Below are 8335 nucleotides of genomic sequence, written 5' to 3'. Positions count from 1 at the left end.
AGTTAAGAGGTGGGATCTGTTTGTGGGAGGAGGCAGTGTCCTACTGACATACAGGCAAAGACTGGAGCATGCTGCCACTTCGTGACGCCATTTAGCTGTGTCTATAACGGATGCTTTGTTGACATCAGGGAAAAAAGGGATGCAGATGCCAAAGTCTGGTGTGTAGCACAGCTACCCCTTGAGTGCAAGTGTGCAGACCCTGCCATGTAGTGAGCCTGCATTTCTGAAATCTTGGAACCTAGAAGGCAGGACTCAGGTTAGGGATGAGACCTGAAGTCACAGCAGTGCCTAGCTCCAGCCTTGCTAGCCATGCTCAAGCACAGTGTGTCCGACAGCACTGAAAGGTTGGTGCCCAAACACTAGTGAGAACATGTGTGAACATGTGCACATGGGTGCAAGCTGCAGCACAGCAGGTTCCATGTAAACATAGGGAAAAACTTCTTCACTGTGAGGGTGACAGAGCACTGGGACAGGCTGCCCAGAGAGGGTGTGGAGTCTCCTTCTCTGGAGACATTCAAAGCTGACCTGGAATTTTCCTGTGTGACCTGCTGTAGGTGATCCTGTTCTGGCAGGGGGGGGTTGGACTGGATGAGCTTTTGAGGTGCCTTCCAATCCCTGACGTTCTGTGATTCTGTGATGTTGTTGTGTGTTGCAGAACTTGGTTTCATTCCCGAGAGGTCCCTGCTTTGAAAAATTAGGAAATTCCTCAGGAAGAATTCTACATGAGCAGAGATCCAGTTTAGGATGCAAAGTCAAACACACAGAAGTGAGGAGTTCCGAGTGTGTTACGGTGAATTGTGACAACTGTTTTGCCTCCTGTGTGCCTGTTGTTGACCACAGGTAATTTTTTTTTATGTTTGGCCTCTACCTCCTTTGGCCTCCAAAGTGCTCATGTGGAAGAGGTGTAATTAGAGTGACTAGTGCAGCTGTGCTCCTGGCACCTCCTGTCTGTGGAGCCTTTCACTATGCAGCTTCTATTTAATTTTGGGGGGGTTTTTTGTTGTTTTGTTTTGTTTCGTTTTCTCATGGGCATTCATAGGACGTTGCTATATAAAGATGTGCAGCTGGATCTAGACTTGAGTGTATTATTTATCCATGTGGGTACAGTACACAGAACTAAAGCTGTCCTTGGAAAAGCCTTGTAAAATGTGATGATTTCCTATTCTTCACATTTTATTAGGACCTTCTCTGTATTCTCAGTCATCATATTCTTTAAAAACTATATGATATGCCAGTTCTTTTTTCTGGTTTTAGCACCCTTGGTCTGTGGGTGAAGCAACTGAATTGGAGGAACTTCAAAGGGAAAAGAAATGCAGGAAAACTTACTCAGACAGAAAAGTGATCTATGGTGTCTGTACAAAGTTCACAGATTTCAAAGAATCACAGTGGTTGGAAAAGAACTTTAAGATCACTGAGTCCAACCATAAACCCAACACTGCCAATTCCACCTCTAAATCGTGTCCCTGAGCACCTCGTCTTTTAAATAGCACTGGGGAAGGTGACTCCAAGTTACACCTCCACGCCTGACCCCTGGCTTCCAACATGGGATTGTTTGTGCTTTTGGAAGGCAGCTGCAGGTGAAATGTACAGATGCGTGTGGAGAAGGGGCGACTGACTCTCCAGGAGCCTTTGATTTGGGATCCTCAGAGAGGACAGGAGCTCTGGTGATGCCTGAACGGGTAGGAGCTGGTGGCTCTGATTTATTTTTCTGGTGCTGTGTAGTGAAAGAGCAGACCGAGCCCTTGGTGTCTGTCTCCCATTCACAGCCAAGATCCCTCCCTCCCTTTGCTGCTCACTCAGTGGAGAGATGCGAGGAGGAAAGGATGCTGTTAAGCTGCACTTTGCTCCAGTACTTGGCACATCCTTTGCAGTATCGGCTGTTTTCTGAGCAGAGATGCTGCTTGCCTCCTAAACCAATACAGTCATTCCCTACTTCTCCCCTGGAAAGGAGCTGGAATCATAACCCAGAGAGGGAGCAAGTGATGCGGCTGCTGCACAGAGAGTGACTGAAAGGAAGAAAATTGGAGAGACTGGAATATGTGCCTGCCTCAGCAGCACTGCAGTGGTAAAGCCACTGGCTGACTACATGCAGGTTACTGTTCTTTATGCATTGCTACAGAGAACCCAGAAGTCGGGATGAAATGCATCAGCCTCCTTTTTCACTGCTTCTCTATTGTCATCATGCATTAATTGCTGAGTTATTTTCCTTCCTGTGGCTGATTGCCTGCATCTCTTCTCATACTGCAGGAGAGACAGTAAGGGAGCGAGTACAGCACCAGCCCAGTGTCCTGTCCCACAAGGAGGATTCTGCATGATGTGCCAGTGCAGTCAGGGGCTGCTGCAATGGTGTACAGAACCTCTGGAACCACTGGATTTAGGATTATTAATGCTTTATAAAGGTGTCGCAGACTCCATCTAGAAATTAGCTGGAGACATCGGCTGCCCTTTGGGGCTTGCTGGCTGCTTTCTATTTTCCTCTCATTACTGGTTTTGCACTCATCTGGGTCAACAGCCTTTGAGCAAGGGGAAGGGACTTTCTTGGCCAGGAACTGGAGGGTGCCGTGTGGAAAGTGCAAGTGTGAGCTCTGGAGGGAACTGCAGTCTGACTGGCCATGGCTCAAGCAGCTAAACAGCTGAAGAAAATCAAAGATATTGAGGCTCAGGCTCTGCAGGAGCAGAAGGAGAAGGAAGAATCCAATCGCAAGCGCAGGAACCTTTTAAAAATGTCAGTGGCAATGGGGCAAGAAGCCCTAGATCCGGATGCCTGTGTTTGTGGCAGTGGTGGTGTTTGTGGGGTTGGGAGGGGGTGGGGGGGGCGTGTAGGGGTGTAGAGGAAGAGATGACAGAGGTGCAGTCTGCTCCCTGTACAGATGTGCAGGCAGCACAGGAAAGAGTCTGCTAAACAGAGGACGACTTCTGGGGCCAGGAATCTGCTGTTGGCCCTGACAGCTTGAGGAGGGGGTTATGAAAAAGCCTGGTGAAGGGAGAGAGGGGGTGAGGAGTTTGTCAAAGCAGCTGAAGGGACTCACTTATCCCAGTTAACAGATTTGATCTCTAAGATAAAATTGATGCCTTCTAGCTTCATGCAGTTTCCCAGAGTTGCTCTGTGTCTGCAGAGCAAAAGGGCAAGAGACCCCCACCCCTTTCCCTAGTGAAGGAGAGGTTTTGATGTCCATTCCATGCCTCGCTTGATCTCTGCCAGAGCACTGAACCCAGGGTACAGCAGGAGCAGACCACTAACAGAGACAGCAGTTTTGTGCAGGGGACTCTGAGCTCTCCTGCAGCTTAGGGTTGGCTATATTTGTGAGTGGACAGGTCATATCAGCCCGCGAAGGCATGTTACCTGCTGACAGCAGGTGAATGGGGCGTCAGGAACAAGAAGAGATGTCTTTCCCCTCTGCTGACGCCGACATACTGGAGCCTTGGGTCCACCAGCTGTTCTAAGCTGTAGCTTCTCTCTGGAAAGTCACTGCCAGTTTTTTCTTGCTGCCAGCTTCCTGCAGGAGCAGGCATGTTGCTAAGACAGTTTTGTTGCCCCTTGAAGACCTCTTGAACTGAACGTTCTTCTCACAGCAAGGCCTGGGGGTGAATGTGCTATGCACCAATGCAGAGAGGCAGTGAGGAGAGAGGTGAACCCAAGGGTAATTGAGGGTATGTGTGAGAGGAGGTTGCAAAACAGGGGTGTCTTAAGTGGGCTGCTCCTCCACCTTTAGCAAATGACTTGGAGACCCCTCTGAGCAAAAGCCTCACAGCAGAGCTCTACTGCTTGGAGCATCTCGATAGATGTGCCCTGACAGTCCCGAGAAGAGTTTTGTTGAGTTGCTGGGGATCAGACACCACTAACCAGCCCTCAGGCTTTTATTCTCCCTGCCACACTGCTGGACAACTGCTGGTTCAGGCTGTCTGGACTAGTCCCAGATGCTGAAATTCCTGTATTTCATTCATCCTCGTTTGTGGTGAAGGCTCATTTCATGAGTCTGAGAAAACCATCCTCTTCCCCTCTGCCTGCCTTCTGCTACCCCCCAGAAACACAGTGTACATGTGTCTTGGTGATGAGTTGGGAGATCCAAAGATAACTGCAAAGTGTCTGGACTTCCTCATGTGGAAGATACCAGAGAGGGCACCTTCTCACCAGCTCCTTGTAAAAGACCTGAGCTGCACTTGCTGCCAAGACACACAGTGACGCAAAAAAAGGAGGTGAGAGAAGCACCACTGAATACACCCAAAGGGGTCTGCTTCCCTGGGATGTCATAGACCCTAGAGTGATAAACAAGCCTTTTGTAGTACATGATTTGGGATTGTCACAGCATGGGGAGCACTGAACAAGGTCTCCTTGCAGAAGTCATCAGGGCTCTGGCATGCTGAGGAGGAGCTGATCTTCAGCTATCCCTTCCTGAGTGCTGAATCCAGAGAACGTGCTGGCCAGGGAAGCCTGCCTGCCTCTCAGCTCGGTGAATATGGTCGGGGTGGGCAGAGCCCTTGTTCACCCTCCTGTTCCTCTTGGGGACAAAGCTGGCTGTAGGGCTGTTTGCTTTTCTTGGTGTCAGGCCATCTGACCAGGGCAGCCCAAGAGGAGTCTGTGTCTGCAGAAAGCAGCTAATCAGGGTGACATCAGTGGACACATTCAAGACAGATGTGAAGACTGCAGACAGCAGCTAGGAAGTTGGGTGTGGGGTCTTTCAGCTGCCACAGTGTCATGTCGAATGCTGCTTTCTTCAATGATAACTGCTTACCATGTGCAGGCCAAAGGCTTTTCACCTCAGGGCCTCTTTTACTTGAGGCTGACAGAGTAGTTTGTCTCTTAGGTTGCCAGAGGCCTGTAAAGGGGTTCTGGTGTGAAGAACCACCAAATTGAGGAGAGTTTGGTATTGGGCCAGTTCTCTCTTCTGCCCCTGCTGCCAAAGTCTGAGTGTCTCTAGTGGTAGTGGTTTATTGTATAAGTCTCCTTGGGGCCAAGCTGAAGGCTGAGGGAACATGTTGGGGCTTCTCATTATGTTTAGTGTCAGCCTGGGTGTCTGTTAGTGACTCGTAAATCTGTGTGAGACTTTCCTCATGTCTATGCAAAAGGCCTCTCAAAAGGCTCCTGCAGCAGCTGCTGGAAGGGACTGGAACCACTGTTGTGTCACTGGGTCCTTCTGCTCCTCCACCTCTGTTGTCTCTTGCTCCGTGTACAGACACAGACTCTTTTGGGCAGAGGCTGTTTATTTGCTCTGTGTTTGTACAGCTCAGTGTACCAGCATCTTGATTTATGACTGAGCCCACCATGCACCGCTGCCATGCAAGTTATTAGTACAAGGGTAACCTATGATCCAAGGAAGTGTTAGCATGACACAAAGCAGTGGAGATGGGCAGAGGAAGGAGATGACAGCCCCAGAACAAGTTTCTTCTCATCACATGCAAGCTGATGTTATGTCTTGGGGCATGAGAGCTTTGTAACCTTCAGCATTTCCAGCCATTTTTGGGCAGTTGTGTGTGTCCCATGAACTCCATGGTTGAATCCTGAAAGAACCTTGTGTCCTGCCATACCTGGAGGGAGTGAGTCCTGTCATTTGGTACTGTGTTGCTCAAAACCCTGCTCTTGGGACCATGATTCTATCTGTTGTTTTTTAGGTTCCATGGCAATTTCTTGGCTTTTGTATTAAGTACGTGTAGCAAGAACCTGACTGACCTTGTACTGTCCATTTTTGTGTTGTCTGCCTCTCATTTGTATCTCAGCACAGGGACAGTCCAGATGTATAACCTTGTCACTCCTCCAGCAGTCTCTTTGCCCAAGCTTTGTAAATCAGGTGATGGGAGTGCATTTTTTGTTTGACAGTGGCTGCATCAAGGATTTAAGGAACAGTACCTTGTCACTCACCCTTGCTCTCCGTGCAGCCTAACCACCCTTGTGTTTTGGGTCAAGCTGCCAGACATGTCCTGAAGAGTGCTCCTGCTCTGTGGGCTCTGCAGTGTGTCTGGAGGTGAAGATGACTCCAGGGAGCAAGTTTTCAATAGTCCCATCCATTCCCATACTTAGTGCAAGTGCTGAATTGTGAGGAATGATGAGGTCTAGCATAACGTGTTGGTGGCTTTTCAGGGTGCCCTGCAGACAGGCAGGGGTGACACAGAGCAGCCAGTAAGCAAAGCAAAGTGTGAATTGAATAAAAGAAGTTTGCTGCCATTAGAGAATTTGCCAATCCTTTTCCTGCTGCAGTATCCTATCTTCAAATCTGTGCATTTTGCTTAGATGACCAGTTCAGAGAGGGCCAGAGCCACTCTGTTACAGCTGCTGGGCTGCATGAGGAGTCTCTGATGTGGCCAGCTGCACTGACAGGCAAGTGATGATGGACGGTGGCAGTATCTGTGCTTTGGATGCAACTACCTGTCTTTTTTTGTGTGACTAGCAAACTGCAGTATCCTATCTTCAAATCTGTGCATTTTGCTTAGATGACCAGTTCAGAGAGGGCCAGAGCCACTCTGTTACAGCTGCTGGGCTGCATGAGGAGTCTCTGATGTGGCCAGCTGCACTGACAGGCAAGTGATGATGGACGGTGGCAGTATCTGTGCTTTGGATGCAACTACCTGTCTTTTTTTGTGTGACTAGCAAAAGAGCTCACTCAACCTGCTGTTCACAGATGAGCTGGGTCAGGGTGGCACTCAAGTCCAATCTTAGGATCCCTGAGATGGAAAATGCAGATGCTTCTGTCAGAATTATGCAATAAGCACACAAGATACTGGGGTGAGAAATTGCTACTGGAGTGCAGCCAAGGAGCAGCCACAGGGGTTATTCTCTCTGCTTGCCTCCATCCTTTCCAAGGGCTGTCACTAAGCAGTGGCCTTCAGCTTGCGCTGGGTTTAGACAGGCTGCAGAGAAGAGTGTGATGGACAGGAGAAGGGCAGAGGATTTCAGCAGACCTGGGCTGTAGACAGCTCAGAACATCCCCAGGGTAAGTGGACTTCCAAGCACCATTGTGCACTCCTCCCATGGATGTCTGGCCTGATACAGTTGTTGGATTGGGCTACCTGGATTCTTCAATTCAGTGGCAGTAGATCCTGCCAGAGATGTGACATGGCTGTCAGCCACCCAGGGCTTCACTGGCTGCTGGGAGCTCTGTTAGTATCTCACCTGCAAGGTGGAGCTCATCAGCAAGAGAAAGGACCATGCCACCAGCAGAATCTCAGAGCACAAAGCTGCTTTGTCTCCTTTCTCTGCCTGCTCCTAGAGCAACAGCTCCAGCTGCAACTTCTCTTGTCTCCCACTGCAAGTTTTCTCTGTTCCATCAGCCAAAACTCCTCCTGCCTCTCCTTGCATTGCAAGAGCAATGACTATGCAGACACCTTCCATGAGAAGTTAACCAGCTCATGGTGTGGCACAGCATTGAAGAAGGCACCTTTAGGACCATGTGAGATCAGCACTAGGTGAGGCCATCAGGACACCGGATGCTCCAGCTGTTGGCAGCAGCTCTTTGCAGCCAGGATTGGGTGTCTGGATTCCAGTGCTCTCTGTCTGAGGCATTTTCTGCAAAGGAACTGGTATCTTCTGCCTGGAACACAATGGTACTGTGCAGAGGCAGGGAGAAGGGGCCAGGGATGTCAGGACAGCCAAAGCCTTTGAAACTCAAGGAAGCTTTTACCACTCTGAATGTCACCAGAGGGACAGTGTAGATAAAAAAATAAACTGTGTGAGTAGGAACAGGCTCAATTGTTACCTACCTAGCTAATATGTAGACTTTCAAAAGGATTTTGCAAATCAAAGGGCCACCTTGAATCTTCCTGTGGGTTGTGTGTGTGCTGGGTTCAAAGCAGCAGTACAGTGTTGAATCCTTAATGCTCTAAATGTCCAGTGTCTGAAGCTGGGAAGGTGTTTTGTCTACACAGCTGCTGGCAAATTGGGGCAAAGCATGAGCTCCTTTACAGGTGAGCCTGAGGCTAGAGTAATTGTGGAGGATTTGTGCCCTACCTCTGCCCAGTGTGCCAATGTGGAACTGCTTTGTGTGACTACAAGGTAACTGTGACCCTCCAAGCTCTGTCAAGGTTGTTGGGGAAGCAAGTCCCATCAGGATTTGGGGAGGATTGCGTCAGCTGGCTGCACTGTCAGGAGATTCAGACCTCTGATTCATAGAAGCTTAATAAATATTTAGTTCTTGCTTTAGGCTGGGTTGGGAAGTAGAGGGGCTGTGTGTGATGATGACTTCCTCTGATGCTGTTTATCTGACCTGCCACTGGAGCCCTGTGCAAATGGAAATGCTGTCAGGATTAAAGGAAGCATCAGTGCTACGCTGTGTTGTACTGAGCTGCTGTCTGGGGCCTCTAAGGGGGAATTTGTCTCACAACCCAGGAAGGTTTCCACTCTATC

Source organism: Antrostomus carolinensis, unplaced genomic scaffold (genome assembly GCF_000700745.2).
Source record: "Antrostomus carolinensis isolate BGI_N321 unplaced genomic scaffold, ASM70074v2 scaffold9057, whole genome shotgun sequence".
Classification (NCBI taxonomy): Eukaryota; Metazoa; Chordata; class Aves; order Caprimulgiformes; family Caprimulgidae; genus Antrostomus; species Antrostomus carolinensis.
The sequence above is the reverse complement of the archived record's forward strand: the minus strand, read 5'-3'. Positions refer to the sequence as shown.